This window comes from Bos grunniens, chromosome 13 (genome assembly GCF_055505025.1).
Source record: "Bos grunniens cultivar Pamir isolate PY7600 chromosome 13, Bosgru_T2T1.0, whole genome shotgun sequence".
NCBI lineage: Eukaryota > Metazoa > Chordata > Mammalia > Artiodactyla > Bovidae > Bos > Bos grunniens.
The window spans coordinates 38494666-38506845 of NC_141177.1; the positions used below are offsets into that span (position 1 = coordinate 38494666).

At 47.6% G+C, this 12180-nt stretch overlaps 1 long non-coding RNA gene across 2 annotated transcripts; it reads left to right on the forward strand.

The window, feature by feature from the left end:
- Positions 1-9416: 9416 nt before the first annotated feature.
- LOC147360767 (uncharacterized) lies at positions 9417-11871 on the forward strand. 2 transcript variants are annotated; one of them, XR_015138708.1, is made up of 3 exons: positions 9417-9463; positions 9992-11531; positions 11634-11871. It is a non-coding gene; the product is annotated as an uncharacterized LOC147360767 (long non-coding RNA). The 2 variants fall into 2 exon arrangements; XR_015138707.1 differs by having other exon boundaries at positions 9447-9582.
- The last annotated feature ends 309 nt before the right edge of the window (positions 11872-12180 follow it).

The window sequence follows — 12180 nt, forward strand, 5'->3', positions numbered from 1 at the left end:
ACATCACGACTAAAACGCACTTCGCAACGTCCCAGCTACAGGCAGGCGGATACACTGATTTAAGGAGATGGAAGTCTGGTGTATGAGAAGACAATGGAGAACACTGCTTTCTCAATTAGGTGTAAAAATTAATGAACACTGAAGTGCTAATATCTGTGGCAGGGAGCCATCAATGAATATTGACACTTAGCTGCCCTTGTTTGCAGAACTGTTTAAGCAGCTCTCAAAACTGCGTTGGGTCGTGTATTTCTTCTCACTTGGGGCCTCTTTATCCCCATGTGACCTTGCATCCCAGCCTCTTGGGTGGCTTATACACAACAGGTGTGCATTTCCCCCAGTTCTGGAGTCTAGGGGGGTCCAAGATAAAATACCAGCAAATGGGGTGTCTGGTGAGGACCCACTTCCTGGTTCACAGACCCGGGCTGGGGTCTCTACTGCCTTGACGTTTCAGTCCTGTAACCTGAAGCCCCAGGGTTTATAGAAAGGGCTCCCCAGAGCACCCACGGCACCCCCAGTGACACAACAGCCAAGAGATGCTGAGCCAGGGATGTATTCTCTATTTTACTTGCTTTCCAGATAGTTAACTATTTACTCTAAGTTTCAGTGAAGAATGGCCAACTGAAGCAGAACCAGACCCATGGGGCCACCTAACCTCTCTCCTCTCCTCCTGTTTCTTCTCAAAAATGCTAGTAAAATTCTGTCTGTGATCAGAGAAGGGAGCCTTTGGGGAGGGGTGAGTGGAACAGAAATAAAGCCTAAAGGAAGAGCCAAGTGCATAGGCCAGAAAGTGACGTCAACCAGTCCGAGTTTGGTCATTGTGCTCCAGCTCCCAGCCTCATCCTTCATCCCAGCCTGCGCCGAGGGCCTGGCATAAGAAAGCAGGCTTCTGCAGCGTCTCTCTGACATGTTTATGGCTCCTGGTGCGCTGTTCTTCTCAGTATTTCAAAGCCCTGGTCAGCTGTCCTCGTAGTGAAGCCAAGGGCTGGATTCCTTTGAAAATGAAGCAACTCTGACTTGACCTTCACTGCTTGGGGTGAAAGCCTGTGCAGAGCCAGCCGCATGACTGGGGATGCTGTGCTTCGTGAAGATGTTCAAGGTGGGGCTGGTGGGGCGAGAGGCCCGACAGGCTGGGTGCCTGCCAAGGTTAAGGCGAGGAAGCCAGCTCTGGTCACTGGGCACAGGCACCTCTGGCCTGAACCCTGCATGGTTCTGCAAAACCCCATTTCTGTCCAGCTCGGTTTGCACCTGTGTGTACAGAGCTGTCCACAGATGGGAGGTGGAGAGCTGTATGTGCAAAAGCATGGGCTGTGTGATAATAACCCTGGTAGATTTACGGTCTGTTTGGGGCAACATCAAGCAAGACCACAACATCAGAACCTCAGAGAACCTGGAGAATCTGTCCCTTTGAGCTCAGACAGGGGCCTGGCGCCTCCACACTGCACGGGTCTGCAGGGGAGCGGAGTCTCTTGCCAACAAGCCTCCTCCTTGGCCATTGCAGGGCTTTCCTGAAGGCTGCGATGGTGTTCTGCTTATTTTTCTCATTTTTAATTGTGATAAAATATATACACATAAAGCTTTCCATCTTTATCTTTTTTTAAGTGTACAGCTAAGGGAAATTAAGACGTTCATATTGTTGTGCGACCATCACCACCACCATCTCCAGAACTTTTGTGCCATCTCACACAGAAGCTCCCTACCCAGTAAATCCTAGTTCTTCACCTCCTCTGCCCCCAGTCCCTGCCATTCCACTTATGAACATGAGTGCTCTGGGGCCCTCCTGTAACAGGAATCCCACAAGGGTTGTCCTTTTGCACCTCGTTTACTTCACTCAGCATAATGTCCTCAAGCTTCATGCCTGCTGTGGCCTGTGTCACAATTTTCTTCCTTAATAAGGCTGAGTATCATTCCACTGCATATGTACACCACATTCTGTGTACGGAGTTATCTGCTGATGGACTCTTGGGTTGTGTGCACACTTGGTGGTGGTGAGTCACGCTGTACACATGGTTGTACAGACAGACCTTCAAGTCTCTCCTTCCATTTCCACTGGGTTTTGTTCATTTTTATATGCCTCACATGCACCAAAGTTAGAAATGTTAACAAAACCAACTTCTGTTGGATGATGAGTAAAGAAATGTCCTGGAGTAGATGGTCTTTTTGTTGCTTATAAACAGAAACAAAACAACATACTGCCTCCACTTTAAGGCAGCAGAGTATAGACATCTTCTCATCCAAAGTGATCCCCAGAGAACAAGAACAAATCCAGAGAGTAGGGGCTTCCTTGGTGGCTTAGTGGTAAATAATCCACCTGCCAATGCAGGAGACCCCGGTTCAGTCCCTGATCTGGGTAGATCCCGTGTACCTCGGGTCAACTCAAGCCTGTGCAATGGCAGCTACTGAGCTTTTACTTCTGGGAGCTGCAACTACTGAGCCACACCCGCCTTTGTTCCACAACAAGAGAAGCCCCCACAATGAGAAGCCTGCACACCGCAACTAGACAGGAACCCCCACTCGCCACAACTAAAGAAAAGCCCGTGCAGCAACCAAGACCCAGCATAGCCAAAAATGAAATAATGTTAAAAAAGTTTTAAACATTCATTAAAAAAAAATCCAGACAGCAGATTCTCTTCCATGAAGCAGACAGCACAATGATGAACCGCAGTGACGGGAAGGTCATCAAACACGGTTTGATCAAGTGGGGCCAGGGCACGGCTGGCAGTGCCCCAGGTTTCCCATATGACGTGAGCCTGGCTGGAAGACAGGAGCTGCAGACACCTCCTGGCACCCAGAGGAGCAGAGACAGCCCACAAGGAAGCAAGCAACTGCCCATCCTGAACACCAGGCCCCTGTGTCAGGTGTCGCTCTAAACAGCACGCTACTTTACCCTCTGCTGGAGGCCATGGATCAGGGTCAGGGGTGTGGGGCACAGACCGCAGACGGAGCAGCGCAGTCCTCACTCCCTGCTGGCTGGGGCGGGCAACAGAGATGGTGCGCACACACACACATGCACGGGTACACATGTGCACATATGCATACACCTGCACACACACACATACACAGGCACACATATGCACACTTGCACACAGCTGCACACACTCACACTGCCCTTGGTCACCAAGAGCTTCATTTGTATCTTGTGTAAACAGCTGGTCCAAAAAAGGCTCCCTTTGTTAAAAGGTGAATTTAACAAGAAAGAAAAAAACGGGCATCTAGGAAAGATACTATTTAAGAAAAAAAAAAAAAGAGGGAAGGAAGAAGTTGGATAAAGGGGAACCAACAGGCTGGGGTGAGTGCTGAGATTAGAGAAAGGCTCCCCTCAGGACACGGGGGACACTCAGGCATGTGGGGAGAGGTGGGCACTTCTGGTCCCTCTGTCCGATCTGAGGGACACGCAGGTCACTGCAGATGTGCAGCCACCATAGGAAGTGCCGGCAGTGAGGAGGAGGATGGAGGCAAAGGGCTGGAGATGATGATGTCAAGGTCAAGATGGGGAAGAAGTCATAAAGGCAGAGGCTTAAATCAGATTGATACAGAAAGAAGCATAAATTGTCACGTGCAGATTGCAGGCCAGACACTAAGGAAACACTGATCGCGGGTGAGGAACAGGCATCTATAAAAGGTGAAGCAAAGTTCCTTTTGGTGTCCAGGCCAAGGAAACGAAGAATGAAATGTTTCTAAGGGAAATTCGGTGGCCCTCACACTCACCAACGATGCTCATTCTTGGGAGGGAGCAAAGCCACCTGGCGCGTGCAAGACCAGGGGATAGTCTCTGGGACCCCTCCTGGGGGCGTCTGGAACATGGCTCTGGAGGGAATGGAGAGGTGGACATGAAACATGGGCCATGAGCCCTGAAGCCAGGTAAATGTAGGAATAAGACCGGAACCATCGTGAGGATTACGGTGACATAGCAGAATACTACCTGCATCACTCATTTTGATGCCATGTGTGTCGACTCCAGACTAGAGCTGGGGAGAGACACCACCTGTTTGTACCGCCACCCACACCCCTGACGCTGTCTGGGCCACAGCGTCTCACTTATGACATTCTGCTGTTATGCTGTCAACATAACATACAATAAACAAGATACTGTCCAAAGAGGATTAAAGATATCACACAAGCAGTTTAAAGCTGCAAAACTAACTATATAAAACTACAAAAACTATAAGTAAAATGTCAGTCAGTCAGTTCTGTCGCTCAGTCGTGTCCAACTCTTTGCGGCCCCATGGACTTCAGTATGCCAGGCCTCCCTGTCCATCACCAACTCCCAAAGCTTGCTCAAACTCGTGCCCATCAAGTCTGTGATGCCATCCAACCATCTCATCCTCTGTCGTCCCCTTCTCCTCCCACCTTCAATCTTTCCCAGCATCAGGGTCTTTGCAAATGAGTCAGTTCTCCGCAGCAGGTGGCCAAAGTATTAGAGCTTCAGCTTCAGCATCAGTTCTTCCAATAAATATTCAGGACTGATTTCCTTTAGGATGGACTGGTTGGATCTCCTTGCAGTTCAAGGGACTGTCAAAATTCTTCTCCAACACCACAGTTCAAAAGCATCAATTCTTCAGCACTCAGCTTTCTTTATAGTCCAACTCTCACATTCATACATGACTACTGGAAAAACCATAGCTTTGACTAGACGGACCTTTGTTGGCAAAGTAATGTAGTATAAACTAGTAGCAAGACAAAAAAAAAAAAACCTTTAAATTAGCGTAAAAGAAAGGACACCAAAGCACATACAAAGACCATACAGTAGGCCACCCAATGAAAAATTAAAAAACCCCAAACAGGAAAAGAAGAAGCATTAAAAGCAGAAGGCAAACTTAGAGCCAAACTCTGCAATTCCACTTCCTCCAATAAGAAGATATACTTAATCCTTTTTGGACAGTATCTTACTTATTTTATGTGGTGTGAAGCACAAGGAACTAAAAGCAGAGTCTCTGGCAGATACTTGCATCCCATGCTCTCAGCGGCACAATTCACAAATGCCCAGCAGGGGGTGCGTGGATAAAGGAGTGTGGTCTGTGCACACGGTGGAGTATTATCCAGCTTCAAAAAGGAAGCACATGCTGAGGGGCTACAACACGGATGAAGCTCAAGGACATTACGCTCAGTGAAAGAAGCCAGATGCAAAAGTACAAACATGATGCCTGAGGTCCCTAAGACAGTGAAAATCAGAGACAAAAATAGAATGGTGGGTGCCAGGGGAGGGGAGATAAAGACTCAGAGTTGAATCGAGACAGAGTCTCAGTTTGGGAAGACGAGAAGTTTCTGGAGACGGAGGAGGGGATGGCTGGATAACAATGTGAACGTACTTAGTGCCACTGAACGAACACTTAAAAATGGTTAAGATGGTGAGTTTTGTTATGCATATTTTACCACAGTTAAATTAAAAAAGCAAATACACACTCACACATGGGAAGTATAACATTCAATGGAGGCACGACCCAGGACAGCACAAGAGGTCTGAGTAAGAACTAAAATTCATAAATACCAATAACCTAGAAGACCTGGTGACTCAGATGGTAAAGAATCTGTCTGCAATGCGGGAGACCTGGGTTTGATCCCTGGGTTGAGAAGATCCCCTGGAGAAGGGAATGGCTACCCACCCCAGTATTCTTGCCTGGAGAATTCCATGGACGAGGAGCCTGGTGGGCGACAGTCTGTGGGATCGCAGAGTCGGATACGACTGAGCGACTAACACACACACACACACATACACACAGTGACCTGGAAAGACAGATCAGAACCTGGTCACGATGAGTGAGCAGAAGACACATTCGTCTGCCTGCCGACCTTTTAGAATATTCAGGTCATGTTCCATGCATCTTTGCAGAAGTATTCGAATATACTCCAAAGCAAATGACACTGTGAAAGAATGCCCCTGACACAGTTACCATAAGCTGCTAATATTATATGCTCACTCCACCAGTCTCTCTCCTTATGGTTTTTCAGTATCCAGAGAACCAGAAATAACATTCTATAAAAAACTCATGTCTTGACAGGACTGTAAAGACACTGCCCGTGTATTCCGTGAGCTCCTGGGACCACACTGAGGGAAGCACTTTTGCAGCATGATCCCTGGGCCTGGGCGCTGTCACCGACAGCCTGCCCGGGCGTCTGTCCATATGTACAAGCAGGTGTGACCTCTGCCACCGGCCATGCGAAGTGGCCAGCATGCTGACAGTCATCCCGGGAAAAAGGCTTTGTGTTGCAGATGGATGCTGATAAGTGGTTCTGACTGGCTTTGCAGATAACTGGCTGAAGGAATTCTTTCCAACTAAAGTGTTCTACTGTATTGCTTTTTTGTGTGTAGTATAAAACTACTCTTTGGTTTTATGAACATGTTGAGATGATCCAGAGCTACTGAATACTCTCAGTTCCCCTTCACATATCTGATCACGCTGTGTCCGGAAGTGACGTACTTTGGGGTTTAGTTACGTATCATGGTGATTTTTTTAAAAAGGTTTTTTTATTTTTAGAGCAGTTTTAGGTTCAGAGCAAAATGGAGAGGAAGGCATAGTGATTTCCCACACATGCCCCGTTCCTGTCCCCCTCCTCCACCATCAACACCTGTTACACTGACGACCCCACATGGACGACACGTCGTCAGCACCCATGTCCCCAGCTGCCCCTGGGGGTCACTGTGCTGTGCGTCCTGTGGGTGTGGACAAACGTCCAAGGACAAGCATCCACCATCAGTGTCACACTAAGTGGTTTCACCGCCCTGAACATCCTCTGTGCTCTGCCTAGTCATCCTTCCACCATCACTCAATTTTTTTTTTATTCTGAATTAAAAAACCATAAGGAGGTAGATTTTTTTTAATTTTATTTTATTTTTAAACTTTACAATATTGTATTAGTTTTGCCAAATATCGAAATGAATCCGCCACAGGTATACCCGCGTTCCCCATCCTGAACCCTCCTCCCTCCTCCCTCCCCTACCCTCCCTCTGGGTCGTCCCAGTGTACCGTGCATCGAACCTGGACTGGCGACTCGTTTCATACAAGATATTATACATGTTTCAATGCTATTCTCCCAAATCTCCCCACCCTCTCCCTCTCCCACAGAGTCCATAAGACTGATCTATACATCGGTGTCTCTTTTGCAGTCTCGTACACAGGGTTATTGTTACCATCTTTCTAAATTCCATATATATGCGTTAGTATACTGTATTGGTGTTTTTCTTTATGGCTTACTTCACTCTGTATAATAGGTTCCAGTTTCATCCATCTCATTAGAACTGATTCAAATGTATTCTTTTTAATGGCTGAGTAATACTCCATTGTGTATATGTACCACAGCTTTCTTATCCATTCATCTGCTGATGGGCATCTAGGTTGCTTCCATGTCCTGGCTATTATAAACAGTGCTGCAATGAACATTGGGGTACACGTGTCTCTTTCCCTTCTGGTTTCCTCAGTGTGTATGCCCAGCAGTGGGATTGCTGGATCATAAGGCAGCTCTATTTCCAGTTTTTTAAGGAATCTCCACACTGTTCTCCATAGTGGCTGTACTAGTTTGCATTCCCACCAACAGTGTAAGAGAGTTCCCTTTTCTCCACACCCTCTCCAGCATTTATTGCTTGTAGACTTTTGGATCGCTGCCATTCTGACTGGCGTGAAATGGTACCTCATAGTGGTTTTGATTTGCATTTCTCTGATAATGAGTGATGTTTGGACCACAGCTGTGATAGTTATTGCTTTACGGATAGAATCTTACCAGTCAGTCAGAAAGCGTCTGCTGTCCAGCCCCTTTGAGCCGTTGCTGCATTTATTATGAAGGGTGTCCCTGTGTTTCTGGCTCCAAGGCACACCTCAGGTTCTCTGTGCGGGTTCCCAGGTCAGTCTGGCAGGACAGCATCTCCTGGGTATTAACCTGGTGCACTCGTCTTCCTAAGGCAGGGAACCAATCCATTTAAGTCACTGGATAAAAGGCAGGAACAGCCTCATTTGAGGTTTGGCATTACATCACCAAACTCCCACGTCGTGAACTGACTGGTGGCTCAGTTTGTAAGCAGCTGTTTAACTCAGACATCGATGGAGATTAAGATCATGGTCTCAACCACACGTTTCTGAGAAACTACACCTGCCTTCGTAATACAAAGGTATTCATGGTCTAATTTTCCAATTTTAACCAGGCTAACATCTCACACATGACTTTACACAAACAATGCATTTTTCAGTTGAATTAAATGAGCTGCTGACATATAAAAATGCTCAAATCATATAATTTAAAACTTGAAGTGCATTTGACCAAATACATTCTAAAAGCTGTTCACGTATAAACTTCACTTTGTGAGGCCCAACACAGTTATGTAGATTTTAGGATGCTTGGGGTTTAACTGAAATGAAAACTGAACTTGATTCAACTCACCCTCAGATTTTCCTGCTGGCTCAGATGGTAGAGAATCTGCCCACAGTGTGGAAGACCTGGGTTCGATCCCTGGGTCAGGAAGATCCCCTGGAGAAGGGAATGGCAAACCACTCCAGTATTCTTGCCTGAAAAATCCCATGGACAGAGGAGCCTGGCGGGCGACAGACTATGGGGTCGCAAAGAGTCAGACAGGACTGAGCAACTAACACCTTCACCTCATTCAGGATGATGATTCGAATTCCATCTTGTGTGACTCCCACCTGTTTATGATGGAGAAGAAAGCAGATGCTCTCCTGACCAGCAGCAGCCAGCAGGAGTGGCCCGTACATCACACTCTCAATTCTGTTTACATAGAGAGATGCACGGGTGACCACAGGGATGGGACTGAAGGGGTAACTCAAGACGTCAGCCATGAGCCAGATGGAAGTTCACACCTTTGAATTTGGCATTGAGACCGAATCAGAACCTGGCCAGGTCCTGAACTGCACATACTGTCGATCCTGACACTGGAGGATCAGTCTCCACATTTACAGAAGTGGGACTTCCGTGGTGAGGGCCAGAAAACTTACCCACTTGTCACCAGCACTGAAAGTGATTGGGCCAGGACAAGCCACTTTGCACAGAGATTTGAATGCACTTAAAGGTAAAATGGGCTTTTCATTCCGAATCCACTGGTCTAAGAACACGAGGCCCATCCATCTAACCCTATTGTCTTGGACTGATGAAAACAGTAAGTTATTAAAATGCATTAATTCAGATTCCAATCACATTAATGCTCAGTCAGCTCATTAATAATGGTCCATCAAATGAAATGCAAATGACGGAGGTAAAATTAATCATGAGTTAACAAACTTCCTCTGTGAAGTAGCTCCCAGGAATTTAGCTAATCAGTTCCAATCCGTACATTCAGACACAGACAACAGGTCTCTCGGCGATCCTTGTAGATTAGTCACGGGGGTGGATGCTTGTGAAGTCATCACGGGTGTGACAGGCTACCTCAGAAGGTGGACTCTCAAGGCTGCTGTTCAGCACAGGTAACAATCACTATGGTCTAAATCATGGACAGACATGCAATACAAGACGGACACAGCTGGGGGTATGCGGGAAGACAGAAGTGGGGCTGGGGAGAGGTCAGGGAGCAGGGCCTCTCTGCGTGTGCCCCAGGCCCTTGGGCTGTGACTTTGGAGACAGCTGGTGCTGCCCTGAGGGGCGGGGGTAAGGCTGGAGGTCTGGATGTCAGGCCCTGCGGTGCTCTGATCTGTAGGGGGGCTGCCGTGAGCTGGGGTGTGGTGAACGTCCCAGCTTCTGTGTGCTCTTCTCGGGATCCTTCAAGGGGTGGTGGCTGGAGGGACTCAGCTGGGTTGGGATTTTACCAGCAGCTGTATTAAGAGAAAATAGTGCTTACTCGCTTATTTTGTTGAAGCCTCTAATAAGACAAGATACTGAAGCCCCTGTGTCCTTCTGCCAGGGCTGGGGAATTCCAAAATTCAAGTGCACCAACCCTAAGGGGGTGGTGTCAGGAGGTGGGGCTTTGGGGGATGGTGATGGTATGAGGGTGGAGCCCCCAGGATGGGAGGTGTCCTTAAGAAGGAGACCTCACAGATCTCCCTGCCCTTTGCTCCAGGTGAGGACACAGGCTCCCTCCCTTGGCTCTGCGCCTGACATCCTCTGAGCTCGGTGGTCCGTCCTCCCCAGCACACGCCTAGCCTAAGACTCCTGCCCTCAAGTCAGACTCTGCTGGTCAACGAGAGGCTGCTTTTGAGTTTGTTGTCACTCCGAGGGGACTGTCGCTAAATGACCTGAAACTCCAGGGCCGGCACACATCTGCTGGAGAGCAAATCCCCCCCGAATCATTCTGTTGCTTTGGTAGTCCGTGCTGCTACTCACGTTTATTTCTGCCCTTGTTCTCAGCCCACAGCGCCAACGTAAACCCGCAGGGTAGGAGTGTGGGCCAAAATTATGGAGCATTTCTCAGCTTTTCAATGTAGCTTCGGAACTGTTTATTATTTCTAAATATCTTGCTAAGATACCAGTTGTTTGGGAAAAAAAAATAGATTGCTCTTAAACCAAATCAGCTTTCACACAGGTCCATTGTGGTACTACTCTAATTGGACTTGATGTTTTTCCTTTAAACGAAGTCACACGCTACTAACAACTTAAAGAAACCTTAGTCTTTGGAGACGAGATTGAGATTGAAAAATGCACTGTGTGGTGAGGTTTGCTATTTAAGCTGAACTTTGTAATAGAAAAAGAAAGAAAGCAGCTTATCTGGGCTGAGTAAGACTGACCTCCACACTGGCCGGGCAGCTGTCTCTTCTCTCACCCAAGCAACAGCGGCCGGATCCTTTCCTCCATCTGGGCCCGTCCTTTCAGCAAGGGTGTCTGGGCGCTGCATCTTCAGACGTCTTTCTTGGAAAGAGAGTTCTCGCTCTGCTATCTTCACAGACTGGTACAGAATTCCCAGATCAAAAACGCTGCCTTGCTTCTCCTCCTTTCTATGGAATTTAGTGTTTTGAGTGAGTCCTTGCATGGACTGGGTTGATATTCTGTCCCAAACTTCCTCTTCTCCGTTCTGTGCCAGTTATCTCAGTATCTGCTCTAAGTATTCTCCCTTAAGTATTACTGTGTGTTCATTTGTACGTGCCCCACATGATACGCTTGGGATATTGTATTCACTGTAAACTGCATGCCCTGAAATAAAAGCTTTTTCCTTTTGCTTTTTCTTTCCACCCTGGAGTCTCCCCTTGAAAGTTGTTGATCGGTAAACCGTTTCCCTGTCTTTTTACAGCCTGGCTCGTTTTACCCACACTTGGTCTCTTCCTCCTTTTCCTCTGTGTTCTCAAGCCTACTGACCAAGTGACTGGCTTAATTTTCAGCAGTTTACCTGGTTTTGTTTTTTTTTGGTCTGTGTTGGTCCTAAATAAAACTCTTGGTCCAGTTGTGTAGAGGTTATTTTCAAACTTAGCTTTGCTGCTATAAGGGGTGCTTCCGGTCCATTCTCGTCCCTAACGTAACTCACATTTTCCATTGCTTTTCCATCCCCCCTTTTCCCCATCACCATGCGTTCCTCTCCTGGGGGAGCTCTACCTGGGTGTTGTCAACTGAGAGGAATGCTGAAGGCTGTCTGACAACCTGCCTGTGTTTCCCTGGAAATGACTCTAGAGGTAGGACCTTCCTCTGCCTCCCACACGTGTGTGCACACACACTTCACACACTTTTTTTAAAGGTTCTTGTGCCATTTGTTGTTTCTTTATTCACCTTTAAAGCTGCAAGATCTGGGCAGAGCTGGTGCTTTTCAACCCCAGGTGCTCGACTACCAGCCCAGGTACAGGAAGCTGGCCCCGTCTGCCCGTTCGTCCCGCTTGCTGGTGGTTACTGGTCTTCCTCTCTCCCCTGAGGTTGCATCTCCATCCTCAGTCTCACTCCATTGCTTGATTCAATAGCTCTTTGAGAAAACTGTGTATCAAGACCCATAATTTTCAGTAAAACACTGTTATGAACGTTCTCCTGTTTTTGTCTCCAAGTATAGTACTGTGCAATTTCATGTCAGGGCATCACAAGCTCATGCCTGACTCCCCTGTGTATTTGCTCAAGTGCCAGGGACACTGGTGCTGCTGCCGTGGTGGTGTCTGTGATGGTATTACTGACGGGAATGGGGTGGGGGTGATTCTGGTGGCATGAGTGATGGTGTTGATGATGCGGATGGTGAAGGGTTGGTACTAGGCCCTTTGACCTCAGCCCACTTTACAAAACAACACCCATGAGCACAGAAGGCCAGCTGTCCATGTACACATCTAAAGGAGTCTAATCTTA